A 16,726-nucleotide genomic window follows, 5' to 3' on the forward strand; every position below is an offset into this window, starting at 1 on the left:
TAATTTGGGTGGTAATCATAAGAATTGAAGATAGACAGGTTGACAATGGCACATGGGAAGCAAGTAGAGCTACTGAAACTTTGACCTTGAAAAGTAGGGGGAGGACAGAAAAGAGGGAAAGATTCTGATGGCACCAAAAATCTAACAACTCTAGAAAATTTATCTCATTTTGCTAAGAAGTCACATGAAAGAGATGGCTAAAGGATTCAAGCATGCCTCATGGAAATGAACATGTGCCTGTAATTAGGTTCAACACTGCTATGTTATCCCTAATTAAAATCATGAAATATTATAGTTGGAAAAGATCTTAAGGGATCACTTAGACCAATCCCCTCGATTCATAGAGAGGAAAACCAATGCCCACAGAAATAAAGTGATAACCAAGATGGCATCTCTAAAGAGACGTCACTAGATCCTAGGACTCCTAACCTTTCACTTTACCTACTTTGGTAGGCATCTAGATGATCAGGTGAAACAGTTTGAATTCTGCCTCAGGCACTTACCAGCTGTGTAACCCTAGGTAAGTCATTTAGGCTCTTATCCTTAGTTTCCTCATCTATATGATAGGCTAATAATCGTACCTACTTCATAGGATTGTGTGAGAATCAAATGAACTAATATGTTAAGAATTTTTCAAACCTTAAATCACTACAAATGTAAGCTATAATTATTCTATAGCTTTCACCTTGAGATTTGCTCTTCCTGTAGAGAGAACTATTATGTCTCAACATGTTATTGGTAACTTATCAATCATAGAATTCTAGGGTTCAGAGGTATCTTAAATGTCATCAGTCTAACCTTGATTCAAAGAAAAAATTTCCTCTACAATAGCCCTTAAAAAGTAGTCATCTAACCAATTCAACAAGCATTTAAGTATTTCTGTACCAGGCACTGAGACAAAAGAGACTATCCCTGGGAGACTGGTCTGTCTCCATACATATATGTATGCATGCAATGTATATGTATGTGTCTATGTATACGTACATACATATATATATATCATGATATACATATATTTGGATATAAGAAAATAGAATTAAATGAACACAAAATAATTTTGGGGAAGGTACTACCAGTTGAAAGGGGGGAGAAATCAGGAAAGGCTTCTCAACCTCCATTTGAAGACCTCTAGTTATGGAAAACTTGGCACTTCCAAAGGAAGTCCATTCCAATTTTCTGTTCTGAAGTTTTCCTATTTCAAGACTGAATCTGCCTAACCACTGGTCCGAGTTGTATATGCAAAGAAAACCAGAATAAATCTAATCCTCCTTCGAGAGACTTTGCAAATATTTGGATGTGATCCCATCCTTTCAAAAGACTTTCATTCTCCAGGCTAAACCCAATAACTTGAACTAATCTTTCTATGGCATGGTTGCCAGTTCCCTTGACAACCTAGTCACCCTCCCTCTAACCATGTCCCAAATTGTAAACATCCTCTTGAAAATGTGACCCTTAAAACTGGGTATAATACTATTGACATGGTCTAACTAAGTCAGATCAATGTTTCCACACGTTGCCCTCATCTAATTATTATAACCCCTGAACAGAGAAACTGTAAGAACAGCTGATGACTGTTCTTTCAGCATGCCCCCTCCCTCATTTCCACCCCTCCACTGGTGGTATGAGGAAGTGCATGCCAACACCAGGAACAAAACCATGTGAGAAGATCAAGGGAAAGACACTGATGTCCAGGATTGACTAACTTTCTCTTCCTTCCACTGACCTTGAGATCTGGACTAGCTGATCATCATGCAGGGAGTGGCAGTTGACTCTGGGACCAGAACTTCCAGGCTGCCATGCAGGCCATGGAAAAAATCTGCAGCAAAACACCACAAGACAGACTTCCAGGCTTCCATGAGCCAGGACCACTGCTATGGCTGTATCCAGAGACTCAAGTAGCCACACACTTGAACTGCAGAGGGCATCTAGAATTCTAGATCAATCCCAAGTCATGAGAGCAGTTACTGTGATTCCCAGGAAGCTGATGAGCTGGAAAGTCAGCTTCTCTCAATGCTCTCCCCAAATAAAGTCCACAATCAAGAACTGGGACATCTGGACACATACCTTCCTTGTATTCCATTGTATGTGGCTTGACAATTTTCCAGATACTCATGAAGAACGTGGAGGACAAGCAAGAGAAGATTTAGAGAGATGGCTAGAGATGGCACAAGGATCCATGTATGAGGACTTAATTTTTTCCTTCTGTTTTTCCCATGTTCAATCAACTACGTAGTCACAAATAGAGTATTGAAGCCTTGCAAAACTGGGGAGTTACAACTATGGAGAAGAAAAGTCAAGCATGACCTAGACGCTCTCTCACACTACTTACAGACTATGTGCTGTTGTTGTTCAGTACTTTTCAGTAATATCTGACTCTTCATGACCCCATTTGGGATTTTCTTGGCAGAGATACTGGAGTGGTTTGCCATTTCCTTCATCAGCTCACTTTACAGATGAGGAAACTGAGGCAAATAGAGTTAAGTGACTTGCCCAGAGTCACACAGCTAGTAAGTGCCCAAAGTCACATTTGAATTTAGGAAGATGACTCTTCCTGATTCTAGGCCTGGCACTCTATCCACTGAGCCACTTAGCTGCCCTTGCTTTTAATCTACAGGTTCTATATTTTTGATTTGTTAAGTAACATTCCATTTCATCTCTAGGGACCAGATCGTGACTCTCGCCAGTTTAGCTCTTTGAAGTCAAAGTTGGTGAGGGATGAAGTGGGGAATGAAGATGGAGTGTTTCAGCTATCTTTAGAGTACCCTCTGGTGGACAGCTGTGATACCACAGGTGTTTGAAAGGCTGTCCTACGTAAGCATGGAACTGTAGCTACCAGGCTGGTGGCTTAATGACAGCACCACTTGCTAAGCAAGTCAGATATTGCACTCTGTCACAGGACAGTTCATACAGTGATACTCCTTTCTGTAGGCTTAAGACATGTAACACATAAACCAGTTTGAACTGCTTACCCTTAGGGGTGCCACTAGAAATCAAGCTTATTCTACGAAGTGGTTCACAATTTGTCATCTAGTCTACAAGTATATCATTAGAGATTGTCAAATGCCCTAATGAAATCCAGGTATTCTATGTCCAAAGCAATCCAAAGATCTATCATTCTAGCAAACATCAAAAAATTGTAGAAGCTTGGTCAAGAATAATGTTTTTAATTTGATCTAGAACCAACATGGGGAAGCTGGGGATTTTCTACAGGGAACCCACATCGAGGAGGAATATTTCTTCCACATATGCCTTCTATAACATACCAGTCATGTGACCATGCCTATTCCTTCATGTTCCTCACCTGACAGACCTGTCCCAATACACTACCCATCTTAAGTACCTATACCATGTTAAGAGATACATGATTATGGTTTACTTAGAAAATCTTAGTCAACTAAAAAACTAATTGAAACAATTAACAACTCCAGCAAAGATGTAGGATATAAAATAAACCCACAGAAATTATCAATACCTCTATATATTACCAACAAAATCCATCAAGAAGAGATGGAAAGAAAAATGCCATTTAAAATAACTACAGATGCAAAATAAACCTTATTATCTTTATTCATAACCCACTCCTCATCCAAACTTCTTTATTGTTATCCAAGGTATCACCCTTCTCCCCAGTATTGTGGGTCTATAACCTGAGTGTTACCCTTGATGTCTCAATCTACTTTACATATTCATTCAATTGCTAAATCTTGCCATTTCTACCTCAACAAAATCTGTCACATCCAACCTTTTCTCTATCTTCATATAGCCACCATCTCAGGTTAGACCCTTACCACCTCTCACCTCATAGCAATGGCTTCCTTACTGGTCTTCCTGCCTCAAGTCTCTTCCCACAGTGGTCAATCATTTTCCTTAAGTCACACCTGACTATATGACTCCCCTATCCAACCAACTCCAGTGGCTTGCTCTTTCTTACCTTTAAGATCAAATATAAATTCCTTTGTTTGGCTTTTAAAATCCTTCAAAAGTTGGTCTCAACCTATCTTTCCAATCTTGTTATTTAACCAGTCCCTATCTCATACTTTACAATTCAGATTACAGTACTAGATTACTGTTTTTAACACTTAGCACCTTTTCAGTTAGTGCCTTTACACTGTCCATCTCAGGTAGCTGGAATGTACTCCATCCTCACCTCCAACTCACTGAATTCACCACTTCCTTCAAAACTCAACTCAAAAACTCCCTTCTACACAAAGTACCTTGGTTCCCTAACTATCTTGCATTTATATTTATTTTACATCATATTTATGTAAGTACATGTTGCTGTGTGCTCAGTATCTGGTAATGAATGTTTGTTGATTGATTCATGACTCTTTGCTTCCCTTCATCACCCTCATATGCAATCAATCATCAATTCTATCTTTAGAAACTCTTTCACACAAGTCCCCTTCTCTTAACATCACCCTTCACCTAGACTATTTCAATAGCTTCCTAATTGATCTCCCTGCATCCAGTTTCTCCTTTCTCTAATCCATGCTCCAAGCAACTACCACACTAATATCCCTGAAATACAGATCTCTCTGACTCTCCTGATATGACTCTCCTGATCGTGAAGCTTCTGTAGCTCCCTGTTGCCTCCAGGATAGGCTAGAAATGCCTTGTATAAGATTTGAAGTATTTCATAATCTGACTTCAACATATTATTCTGGCCACATTACTGCCCTCCACGTACTCTGCATCTTTGCAAACAGCCCTACTTGTTTCCTGCACAAGACATTTATCTCCAATATCAAGGCCTTTATATAGGACATTCCCAGGTCTTAAATGTTCTTCTTCCTCCCCTCTACCCTGAAAATTCCCCAGGTAATTTCAAAGTCCAGCTCAGGTGCAACTAAGAGGCTTCTACAGGAAACCTCTCCCATCCCCTACTCCTTTGTTAGAGCTCCCTTTACCCTTTAAAATGAATTATTTTGCATTACTTATCAGTATACACGTTTTATGCCCTACCCTGCTCTCCATCAGAATGCATGCTCCTTGAGACTAAGTACCTTCTTACTCTTCTCTGTATCCTTAGCAATTAGCATGGTCATGCCTGAGAAACTGTTACCCTTCCCCTTAGAATCACTGCCTTCCAAGATTCCTAAAACTAGAATGGCAATTCTTTTCACCATCTCTTCTGTCACATATGAAATTAGCTGGAAAATAAGGCAAAAACTTAGTGGCTGTTCTCCTTTTAGCAAAAACTTGTAACAGATTCCTGAAGGTATGAAGTCCCCCCTAGGACAAGTATATGCTGCTCCTGTGGAAGTTCTATCTTTTGTGTAGAGAACTCATCCATTCTCTCTCTGACTGGCCTGGAAGGTTATGCCAACACACTTTTACCCCTTCAAGTTTGCAACTTCCAAATAAGGCATATTTATGTACAAGGCTATTCCACTGTCTCTTTTATCTACATTTTTTTCTTCTGAATGAAATATCTTTGCACTGCCATATTCCAGCTGTGGCCTACATTGTACTTAATTTAGGTTATTCCCATGAGGTCATCTTTATCTTCCCACTTTAAGATCTCCAGTTTAATTCTGTTTAATGCTCATTCCCCACAGACTGAAACATGGGAATCTAAGACTTTTGGCATCATTTCTGCTCTTCTTCTTGGTGATTTCTCCTATGAATTACTGAGCACCTCTATGACAGCTGCTTTAAAATCCATAGCTGGGCACTTTATTCTCTTCCCAAGTTAAGGCCATGCTGAAGTGTATCCTCCAGGTAAGCGCATTCATCCTATCCCTCATTAAATGCACTTTATTCTTGGCCAAAGTCCATTATCCCTGTATTTTAAACCATAGTTTAGTCATTTAAGTGTCTTCAGCAGCTATTCACTTTCCACAAGCTATTTTCTTCTCTCAAGCCCCTACCAAGAATTGGCAACAACCACAAAAGCCCTGTGGCCCCTAGTCTTAAGCTTCCTGTATAGTTCTCCAGATTCTCTGGATTCTTTTCCCAAGTTACTCCATTTATTTTCACATCTAACCATATCACACCCTTATTCAAAAATCTCTATTAGGCCCTTTTTGGTTCTAGGGTCAAAATAATAACTTCTCTGTTTGCTCCTTAAACTTCTTCACATTTTGCCTCTAGTCTGCCCATTCAAGCACAGTGCATAATATTCCCCTTCACAAACTTTATATTCTAGTCAAATTGCTTTATTTCATGTTGCCTACAAAGGATCTGCTCTCTCTCATCTCTGTGCCTTCACACAAGCTATCCCCCATACCCAGAAGACATTTCTTCCTCACCTCTACCTCTTGAAATTCTGAGCTTCCTTCAAGGTTCAGATCAGACGCTACCTCCAACATGAAGTATAACCTGACCCTCCCAATTCCTGGTACACACTTCAAATATTTTTTGTATATTTTTGTATTTATCCGCCTAACAATGTTAATCTCCCAAGGAGAAATTAAGTTCCTTGAGGAAAGGATTCTTTTTCATTTTTTGTATCACCAGTGCCTAATAGCCAGACACACAGTAAGTGCCTAATAAAATGACTGTTAAATAAATTGATCATCACTATTTGGTGCCAGATTTAATGCAGGTATCCAATCAGTATGATGCTATTGCCATTCAAAACACCCAAACACCAATAATGTCCAATAATGGACTAGCCTCAGTATCCATGGAAGCTGGGATTACAGGTATATGCCATCATGCCCAGCTAGGTTCATATTCTACAGTATGAGACTTATGCTTGTTTTCTTTCAGAGCAAAAACTCAAGCAATCTTTCTTCACATTTTTCTATATTCTAACTTTTTGACCCCAAGACCAGATTTGCTCCCTGAATTCTGGTTTATTTTTGCTTTTTCACTTTCTTTCTGGATTCTTTATTTTACCCTACTGAAAACAACAAAAACAACAAAAAAAACCAATTCTGCCCTCCCTCATAAGCCAGAGGGTCCTTTTCCCATCTCATTCAGCAAGGAAAACAGTTTGCACTTCATGCATACCACACTGTTGGCTGTCTGTGAAAAAAAAAGCTTAAACATGGTGAAAATGCTTCTGGAACAAATGTGCTCAAGATACTGCTTAAGGAGGGAGCCAGAAAGGACTTTTTTTCCTTGGATATGGTCCAATGAGGAAAGAAAACAAAACAATAAAAAACTCCTTGTTAGTACCTTTGATGGTGGTGGTAGCAATTCCTAGAAGGAAAACAAGGAGTCTCCTGTTTGAGGAGCACCCTAGAATTTCATCATACTCTATTAGATGAGGAAGACTTGCATTTCACCTGCAGGGCAGCTGAGGAAAATAAAAGTGCAGGCATACAAAAAATGACTAAGGTCACACCACTAATAAAGCAACTACTTACCATGCACCAGGCATTGTGCTAAGTGCAGGGAATACAAAGCCAAAAAAATAATCCTTGCTTTCAAAGCCCACAGTCTAAATGTAGGAGACAACATGCAAACAACTACTTGCACAGATAGGATATATACAGGACAAAATGGGTTACTCTCAGAAGGAAGGTTCTAAGATTAAGGAGGAGGACTGGGGAAAGTTTCTTGGAGAAGGTGGACCTTTAGCTGAGACCTCAAAGAAGCAAAGAGACAAAGGTGAGGAGTGAAAACATTGAAGGTGGAGTGTCAGCTGTGAGGAACAGAAAGACAGTCAGGGTCACTGGATCACAGAATAAGATTTAAGAAGTGTGGAAAATAGGAAGGGGACATGTTATGAAGGGCTTTAAAAGACAGAGGATGTTATATTTGATCTTGGATGTTACAGAGAGCCTCTGGAATTTATAAAGGGAAGTGGGGGAGGGATTGAGGAGAAAAGGAGAGAAATGACCAGACCTGCACTGGAGGAAAATCAGTCTGACAGCTAAGTGGGGGATGGATTGAATGAAGTAAAGAGAAACTTGAGGCAGGCAGATCCATCAGCATATTATTGCAATGTAGGAGGTGATGAGGGCCTGCACCGAAGGGGTGCCAGTGTCAAAGGAGAATAAAGGGCATCTAGGAGAGATTACTAAAGGTAAGAATGACAAGAGCTGGACTAGAACCTAGGCCTCTTTGCTTGTAGCTTCTGGCTTTTTTTCCCTGCTAAAGCACTGTTTTTAAACCACATGTTACAGCTGTGAATCTGCTTGGTCACCTGTAACACTGACAACAGATGCCAGGCAAAGGACAGACTCCCATAGAACTCAATTAGGAGAAATGATCTTTGTACCTTTGTGTCACTCATACACACCTGCACAAGGCGTGCAAAGCTCACAATGCCACAGGAAGCAATACATGCAGATAGGAACAAAGAACAATAAGCTATTTCAAGATGTGGCAACAAGCTAAGGGGCAGAAACTGTTCAACAAACCAGGCAAAGAAAGATGACAAGCCAATTTTTATCTTTCTCTATGACCCCTAGGATTTTTGGTGGCTTTGTCAAGAAAGAAATTCCCAAGAGACTATTCCTTTCTTTGGCCATAGCCCCCTACTTTGGGGGAAGGCTGCACCTAGTAAACAGGGATTGCTTCAGTCATTGTATTTATATCCCCAGCACCTGGCACATAGTGGGCCACTAAGAAATACTTGCTGATTGATTAAATAGGAGAGGAATAACAGGCATCTCCAACGGAATCTCTCAGTGTTTAATATCTCTCTGCTAAAAAGCAAGGATTCCAGTGGCTAATCTCCCTAAGAAAGACACCATTTCTTGGTCCTCATCCACAGATGACTTGCTAAACACTATAAATTATTCTGCTACCTATTTCACCTGCAATTTAGTTTCACAAAACTAATCGGTGTTTTGCACAAAGCCAGTACTTAATAAATGACTGCTTAACTGATGAGACAAATACAGTCAGTGAACCCACCATATCTCACCCACACATAGGATGCAAATAGTCCTGAAACAAAGTTAATCAATTTTTCTAGGCCTTCTGTCTGGTTAGTCCTGTAGTAAAAAACCAGGATTGTCCCAACCCAACCAGAACATCACACTGTCTTTGACACACACAAAGAACTATATAGATCTGCATTAGTGCTATGACTGATCTTTGAGGGGCTGTGATTTCATTAGTATAGAAAATCCCAGGGATGAATCCTTCTACCAATGCAAATTGGCCATTGCTCTGCAACTTATAGTCAGAGTTGCCCGGGGCCATAAAAGGCTAAGTGACTTGTCCAGGGTCACACAGCTAGTTTGTGTCAGAAGCAGGATTTGAACCCGTCACCTCATCTCCAAGGTCTGCACTCAATCCACCATGCTAATTCTGCCTTTCACAACTATGGTTATGTTTGGATTCTCTCTCATATTCTTATACTTTGGGTACTTGTCTGACATTCTTTTCCTACAAAATCTGAATGGAGCTAATCCCAGCAGAACAATTTTTGTCATTAAATATAGGAAGCTTCCAACTTCAGTTTAGGCTGAAAATATCTCTGTGTCACCACTTTCCAATCTGGTCACAAAAGGAAAATTGGTGACCAGTGAAAAATTCAAAGTGAAATCTAATATTCTGAACCTCTAAGGAATTTAGAATTTAAGGATCTCCCCTAGTTCAAATCACCTTCTTTTTTGTTGTTAGTAGGTCAAATCACCCTTCAAATAGATCTCACAGACCATTTATATACCAGGGTGTGTGGACTGTTTGGTTTAGCAGTGCTGAGTTAGTGACAACTTCCGCACTGAAATAGTAGAAGACACTGTGGCAAAAGACCACTTATCCAAAATAGATGAAAGATGTGACACTGTGGTTCATTTAGAAGCACTTCATATGGGTTACCAGTTTCAAACTCAATACATCTTTATCGACTATCTCTAATTCATCCAGCATATAAACTGTTTGTAGTTGTTTTCATTCTGTCTCCCTTCCCTCCCCATTAGAATGTCTGCTTTTTGGAAGCAGGGGTTTTTTTTTGTTGTTGTAGTTTTTAAACTTTCTTTGTATCTCCAGTGATCAGCATGTTACCAGGCTCATAGTAGGCTCTTGATAAATATTTGTTGGCTTACTATACAGCAAGGACCTGTGATTCTGTTGGCATGGGAAGTCAACCCATTTACAAATTATAGTATTCAATGACCCACTGGACATCTCAAACCAAATATCCCAAAGATATCATAATCACATGTCCAAAACTAAAATCATTATCTTTCCCCTCAAATGCTATCCTCTTCTAATGTTCTATTTCCGATCAAGGGGACAACCATGCTCCAAGCTCACAATCTAGGTGTCATTCTCAACTCCTCCCTCCATAGTGTTGCCAAGCCCTATCAATTCTACTTTCATAACATTTTTTGTATACACTCCCTTCTTTTCTCTGACTCTGATGCAGGACCTCATCTCCTCATAACTAGACACTTCAACAGCACTAGTTAAAAGTCTCCCTGCCTCAAGTTTTTCCCAACGCCAGTGGAGCCATTAAACTGATCTTCCCAAAGCCCAGATCTGATCATGTCAGACTCCTCCAGGATCAAATATACCATCTGACTTTTAAAGCACTTCATAACCAACGCTCTCCTTTTACCTTGCCAATCTACCTACACCCTACTCTCCTCTATGATCCAATAACATGGACCTCCTTGCTGTTCCTTGCACAAAACACTTAATCTCCCAATTCTGTGCATTTTCACTGTCTCCACTATGAAACTGTCTCTCTTCATTTCCATCTCCTAGCTTCTTCAGCTTCCTTCAAATTTCAGTTAAAAAAAAAAAAACCACACCTTCTTAATGCTAGAGCCTTCCCTCTAAGATTATCCAATTTATCCTGTACATAACTTGTCCATACTTAGTTGTTTGCATGCTGTCTCCCCCATTAGAATGGGAACCCCATTAGGGCAAGGATGGTTTTTACCTTTCTTTGTATTCCTATTGCTTAGCAAAGTATCTGGTACACAGTAGGTGTTTAATACCAGCTGACTTGGCTTGTTCACTTAGTTGCCCAAGGTTCAAAAAAGTTAGGTGATTTGACCATGGACGAATAACAAAACTACTAATATTAACTCTGTTTTGCTGTATTTTTATTCATTTTTCTTAAATATTTCCCAATTGCATTTTAATTTGGTTCTGGTCAAATTCTGGCAGCAGGTAACACAGTTGACATCTCTGGTTTAAGGCAGTAAGAGGTCAGGTGACTTGCCTGGGGTACACAATCAGTATGTATCAGGTGAGATTTGAACCAAGGCCTTCTTAACTCTGCTTCCAGTATTCTGGTCGCTATACCCACACTGCTCCTCCAATAGTTTTCAAAGAATAAGCACGCAATATATTTAACACTAGAACTACCCTTCTTTCAGTACTTCAATTCACACAATTTACCTCAACTAGAAACCCAAAGATTTTAAAAGATTCCTTCCACCTGAAGACTTTTCTTCTACAGGAGACCTTCACACCTCAAAAGAAGCTATGGACAAAAAATACACATTACCTGGTTGCAAACATTCTCATAATAGGTCTTTCTGAACTTTCTTAGGTTCACCTTTAAACCAAAGAAAGCCCATTCCAACCTAGCAGAATCTACCAGGACTTACTACATTCCATTAATATAGTAACTCAGAGCCCAGAATTGCCTCCACACCATGAAAAGTTATTGATGGCCCCCATTTCTATTTGAGTGTGATACCACTGCCCTAGAAAATTCTCTGAAGATATAAGTTCCCAAGAAGATGCTGATCTGCATTGACAGAAAGACTTACCTCATTAGGATTCCATCAATGAAATCACAGGTCTGATCTAAAAATAAAATTACTAATTATCAGCTTCTTATTTCTCTCTCTCTCAAAAGTGGAGAGAAATAAAACATTCCCAGGGTTTTACTATCTATCTAGGATGCAAATATTTTCCTATATATAGCCATGGCTTAAATGAGACTTCCTATGTAATATGACTTCTTTACAATGCACTTGGAGATCAGAGTCTAAGGAGTCTAATCAAATTCTGTGTGGTAATTTAAAGTTTCCACAGTCAAGAATGTTCTTAAAATGTCAAATACAACCTCTGATTGTATAACAAAGGCCTCATTTGCTTTAAAGCAGCTGCTGCTAAAAATAAAGAACAGCAGCCTGTGTTTATGTCACATTTTATGATTACGAATCACTTCACAGGATTCTCCCATTTATTCTCACAATGGCCCTATGAAGTAGATAGTAAAATGTTTATAGTCATAAAATCATAGCTCCAGAAATGGAAGGAACCTCAGAGACCATTCGGTCCAACTGCCTCAATTTACAGATGAGGAAACTGAGGCCCAGGGTTTAAAGGCCTCTCCCAAGGTCACACAAAGTAATATGATGGAGTATTTGAACCCAAGTCCCCTAACTCCAGGGGCTGACTTTTTTCCATTGCATCACCAACAAAGCTCAAGCTGAGAAGTTAAGGGATAGCTAGTAGCAAACAGTTGAGCAGGGACTCCAATTAAAGGCTATTGATGGCTATTCCTCCCAGATCAGCACTAGCTAAATCTATTGATTTAGGAGTTCTGCTTATCTCATTTATAACAATATTCACAAGCCTGTCAGTTTCATAAAGTAATTTTACTGTTGTAGCAAGTGACAGATATTTTGCCCAGAGAAAGGGCCTTTGGGAGACAACGGGGACAGCCATGGCGAGTGGACTGTCAGATTCATCTTGCATGGAAGTGAATAATGCAGAATGATAAGACTCACCTGACTTGAGAAACAGGAGGACTAGCTGACAGTGTAACTGGGTTATCATACTAACATGTGTTGGTATGGCTATCATGTACCATAAAATGTAGGCAGAACTTGGAGACAATTTTTTAAAACATGCCTTCCTAACCCCACCATACCAACACATGTTGTTCAGTAATGTCTGACTCTTAGTGACCCTATTTGGGGTTTTCTTGGCAGTGATACTGCAGCAGTTTACCATTTTCTTCTCCAGCTCATTTTACAGATGAGGAAATTGAGGCAAACAGGGTTAAGTGACTTGCCCAGGATCACACAACTAGTAAGTATCTGAGGCTGCATTTAAATTCAAGATGAGTCTTCTGATTCTAAACCCAGCGCTCTATTCACTGTGCCACCTAGTTGCCCAACATATATAGGTATGACCAACACATACAGACATACCTTCTGTCACAAAGTCAACTAAGACAGGTGTCAAGACTAGCCAAACTGTCCAAAACTCTAGACAGTTTTTGACAAATATCTTGGACTGATGATTGGTCATTCAAGGATTTGTTTTCTTCTTCTTCTTAGGGTGAAATTTTCTTCAGTAATAATTATTTGAAAAACTACATGCTTACAAGTGGGTATTATTCATCATAAGTATTCAGGGAGTTGGTGTGGCAGAGTACTATGCGTATATTTTCCCAGGTTTTCTGGGTGAGGACTAAAAGTCAAGAACGTGGAAAATTACCCAAAGTGTCCTCAGGACCTAGATGACAAAAACATTTGTGACATAAGGATTACACTCTATATCTGAATATTAGTTTTGTAAGCATATAAATGCCTAGGATACATATTTCAAAATCAAATCATGAAGGCAGGAAATCTTAACCTTTCGTGTGTCATGGATTCCTCTAGCAGTCTGGTGGCGCCTAAGGTTTCCTCCTCAGAAGAATGTTTTTTAAATATGTAAAATGAAGTCTATAGGATGAGAAAGGAAACCAATGATACTGAAGCAGAGTTATCCAAATATTTTTTCAAAACAAGTTAACACACTCAGGCTAAAAGCCTCTACATTAAGGGAAAGTCTCTAACATGGTACTTAGATCCTCTTGGAGGGATTTATGGGAAAACTTGATCAAGAATCACACAAGATGAAAAGATATAGATGAGTTTACAGTATGTACACGGATAATCTCACAGAACAAAAATTATGAAAGTACATGTGCTTTTATAAGCTCAGTTTAAGACTATTGGGTTCTTCATGCCTTCAATTAACAGATCTTTGATCCAGAAGCTTTTGCATAAAATACTACCATTCCTGTCCAAATGAATTTCTTCAATCAGTAGACTTCCAACATTTATAATATTATTCCCTCAGTAAAGTTGCTCTTCTCAGCATGTTTTCATGGAACTAATTAATGTCCTACTGTACAGAATCAGGAATGAGGAGACCTAGGGTTCTAGTCCTGACACATACACAGTCACTTCTCTCTAGGCCTCTGTTTCCTTGTCTAGAAAAGGAAGGTGTCGTTGGAGTAGGTGATCTGCAAAGTTCCTTCTGGCTCCAAGGGCTTATTATGATTCTAAAACTTTTGGTGGGTCTATTGCAGGCCTGCACAATCTGCAGCTTGCCAGCACTTATGCTTGTGGCATGCCAAAGGATTTCTGGTGGCCCCAGAAAAATGAAGAGGAAAACATCGTGAAATCCTTTGGCATGCCTGTGGGTTGTAAAGGCATGGGCCACAGGTTATGAAGGCCTGGTTTGTTGAAACATTTACCAAGTTAAATTTAAGTTAAAAAAATATACCAAAAGATGAAATGTTTTAAATAGATCTTGGCACAAAAAAAAAATACAAAAAAAAAGAGTAAAATAGACTGTCAATAACATTAGCAAGGTTAATTTAACTGCATAATCTTAGAATTGGGCAGGTCCTCAGAAGTCACTTAGTCATTGCACCATAAGAAATAATGAAAGATGATATCAAAGAATCATGGATAGCATGAACTGCAGCAGAGGGAAATGAACAGAACCAGGAGAACCATTTATACATGAGCAACACTGTAAGGAAAAACAACTCTTGAAGGACTTAAGAACCACAATCACATCAATGACCAACCATAACTCCAGGGGCCCCATGGTGAAGAATGTCACCTCCTGATAGAGAAGTGATAGAAACAAGGTATAGACATACATTTTTGGATATGGTCACCACGTGGATTCATTTGGCTTAAATGGCTTATTTGTTAAAAGATATTTCCCCTCTTATTTCATTGGAAAGAGTTTGGAGGAGTGTGGTTAGCAAAAGTGATCCTCTCATTCCCTAGCTCCGCCTCCCCCCAAAAAGGGCATAACTTTTAAAAATATATAGAAGTGATTAAAAGGAAGCAGAGACAAGCAGAAAAGTTTTGAAAGTAATTGTTGAATGTATCAGATACTTTCATTTCAACTGAAATGGAGATTCACACTTCTACATACAATCATCTTTTTGTGTTCTGTTGCATATGGAAACAAACTTTTTTGCTATTTAAGTTCATATTTTTTTAATAGAATTTAAAAATTTGTCCCAAGGATAAATTCTCTCAACAACATCCCTGGCAAATCTGGCTTTTCTTCAAGCACTTTTAGTGACAAGGAACTATAGCCCAATCTGTTTTCAGGCTGCTTTAAGTGTCCAGAAGTTGTCCCTTTTATTACGCTAAAATGTGTTTCCTTTCATTTTTCTTATCGGTCCTAATTCTGTTCTCTGTGTAGGTCTAGAACAAGTAAAACCTCCCTTCCACATAACAGCCCTTCAAATATTAGAAGGCAATGTTCATATTCTATTAATTTTTCCCTCTCCCCCAGGACTTCTCTCCTACAGACTAACCTCCAGATCCTTTAGCCAAGGCTCACACATAAATAGAATACAACACATATGAAGGAGACAGTAATATATACAGAGGAGCAAACACACAATTAGGCCTTAAATATAAAGAGAGAAATTTCAGTGAAAAGTACTAGACTGAATTGAGAGCAAGCAGGATAGTGAAGGGCTTCCAGATTATTTAACCAGTAATCACTTATTAAGTACCTAGTATGTGCCAGGCACAAGTCCTAGGAACAGAGATAAAAATGAAATAGTTCCTACACTTACAGAGTTTATGTTCTATTGAAGGAAACAACAAAGAAGAGCCAAGGAGATAGGTGGTACATTGGATAGAGCTCCCAACCTGGAATAAGGAAGACCCAAATTAAAATCCAGATTCAGACACTAGCTGTGTGACCTTGGGCAAGTCAATTAATACTCTCTTGGCTTCAGCTTCCTCATCTGTAAAATGGGAACAGTAACGGTACTTACCTTCCAGAGTGGTTGTGAAGATCATATGAGACGATATTTGTAAAGCACTTAGTATAGTATAGTGCCTGACATATAGTAAATGCTATATAAATATTGGTTATTTTAATATTATCATTGTTATTATTCCAATATGGAACTCCCAGGTGAGGAAGTAACTCTACCAGTATGGGCTGGCAACCTCTTTACAAACTGAGAGTGGCCTAGAACATAGAAAAGTTTACTGAGGGGGAACAGCCAGCGTTCATCAATCAGGACCTACATCCAAATCTTCCTGGCTATGAGTTGGGCTCTCTATCCACAACTATACCATATTGCCTCTTTGTATTTGGTCCTAGGGGGAAAAAGGAGGCACAAGAGTTTACTGAGCAGGGCAGTGACATGGCCAGAGCTGTGCTTTTGTAAAATCACTTTGGCAGTGTGGAGAGGAAGGCTTCCTTATCAATTAAAGGAAGTAGAGTCATTTGGCCAGAAGAGAAGACTTAAGAGAAACATAACAGCTATCATTAAATTATTTTAAAGGCTATCTTAAGGAAGAGGGTTTAGAGTTGTTCCATGTGGGGCAGCTAGGTGGAACTTCAGATAGAGCCCTGGACCTGGAGTCAAGAAGAGCTATTACCTTTGTGACCTTGGGCAAAACAACTAATTCTGTTTGCCTCAGTTTCCTCATCTGTCAAACGGGGATAAAAAAAATAGGGCTGTTGTGATGATCAAATGGGATAACAAATGTAAAGTGCTTAGCACAGTGCCTGGCACATGTTGGTTGTTGTTACGAATTGAGATAATGTGCCTGGCACACGGTAGGCCCTACACTGGCTG

The 16,726-nt window shown here is 39.3% G+C and overlaps 1 protein-coding gene across 8 annotated transcripts in view; it reads right to left on the reverse strand.

Moving 5' to 3' along the window:
- Nucleotides 1-16,726, reverse strand: part of ATP8A2 (ATPase phospholipid transporting 8A2) — a 761,757-nt gene that overhangs the window by 663,540 nt on the left and 81,491 nt on the right. The window lies entirely within an intron of this gene.

Source organism: Notamacropus eugenii, chromosome 5 (assembly GCF_028372415.1).
Source record: "Notamacropus eugenii isolate mMacEug1 chromosome 5, mMacEug1.pri_v2, whole genome shotgun sequence".
NCBI classification, from domain to species: Eukaryota; Metazoa; Chordata; class Mammalia; order Diprotodontia; family Macropodidae; genus Notamacropus; species Notamacropus eugenii.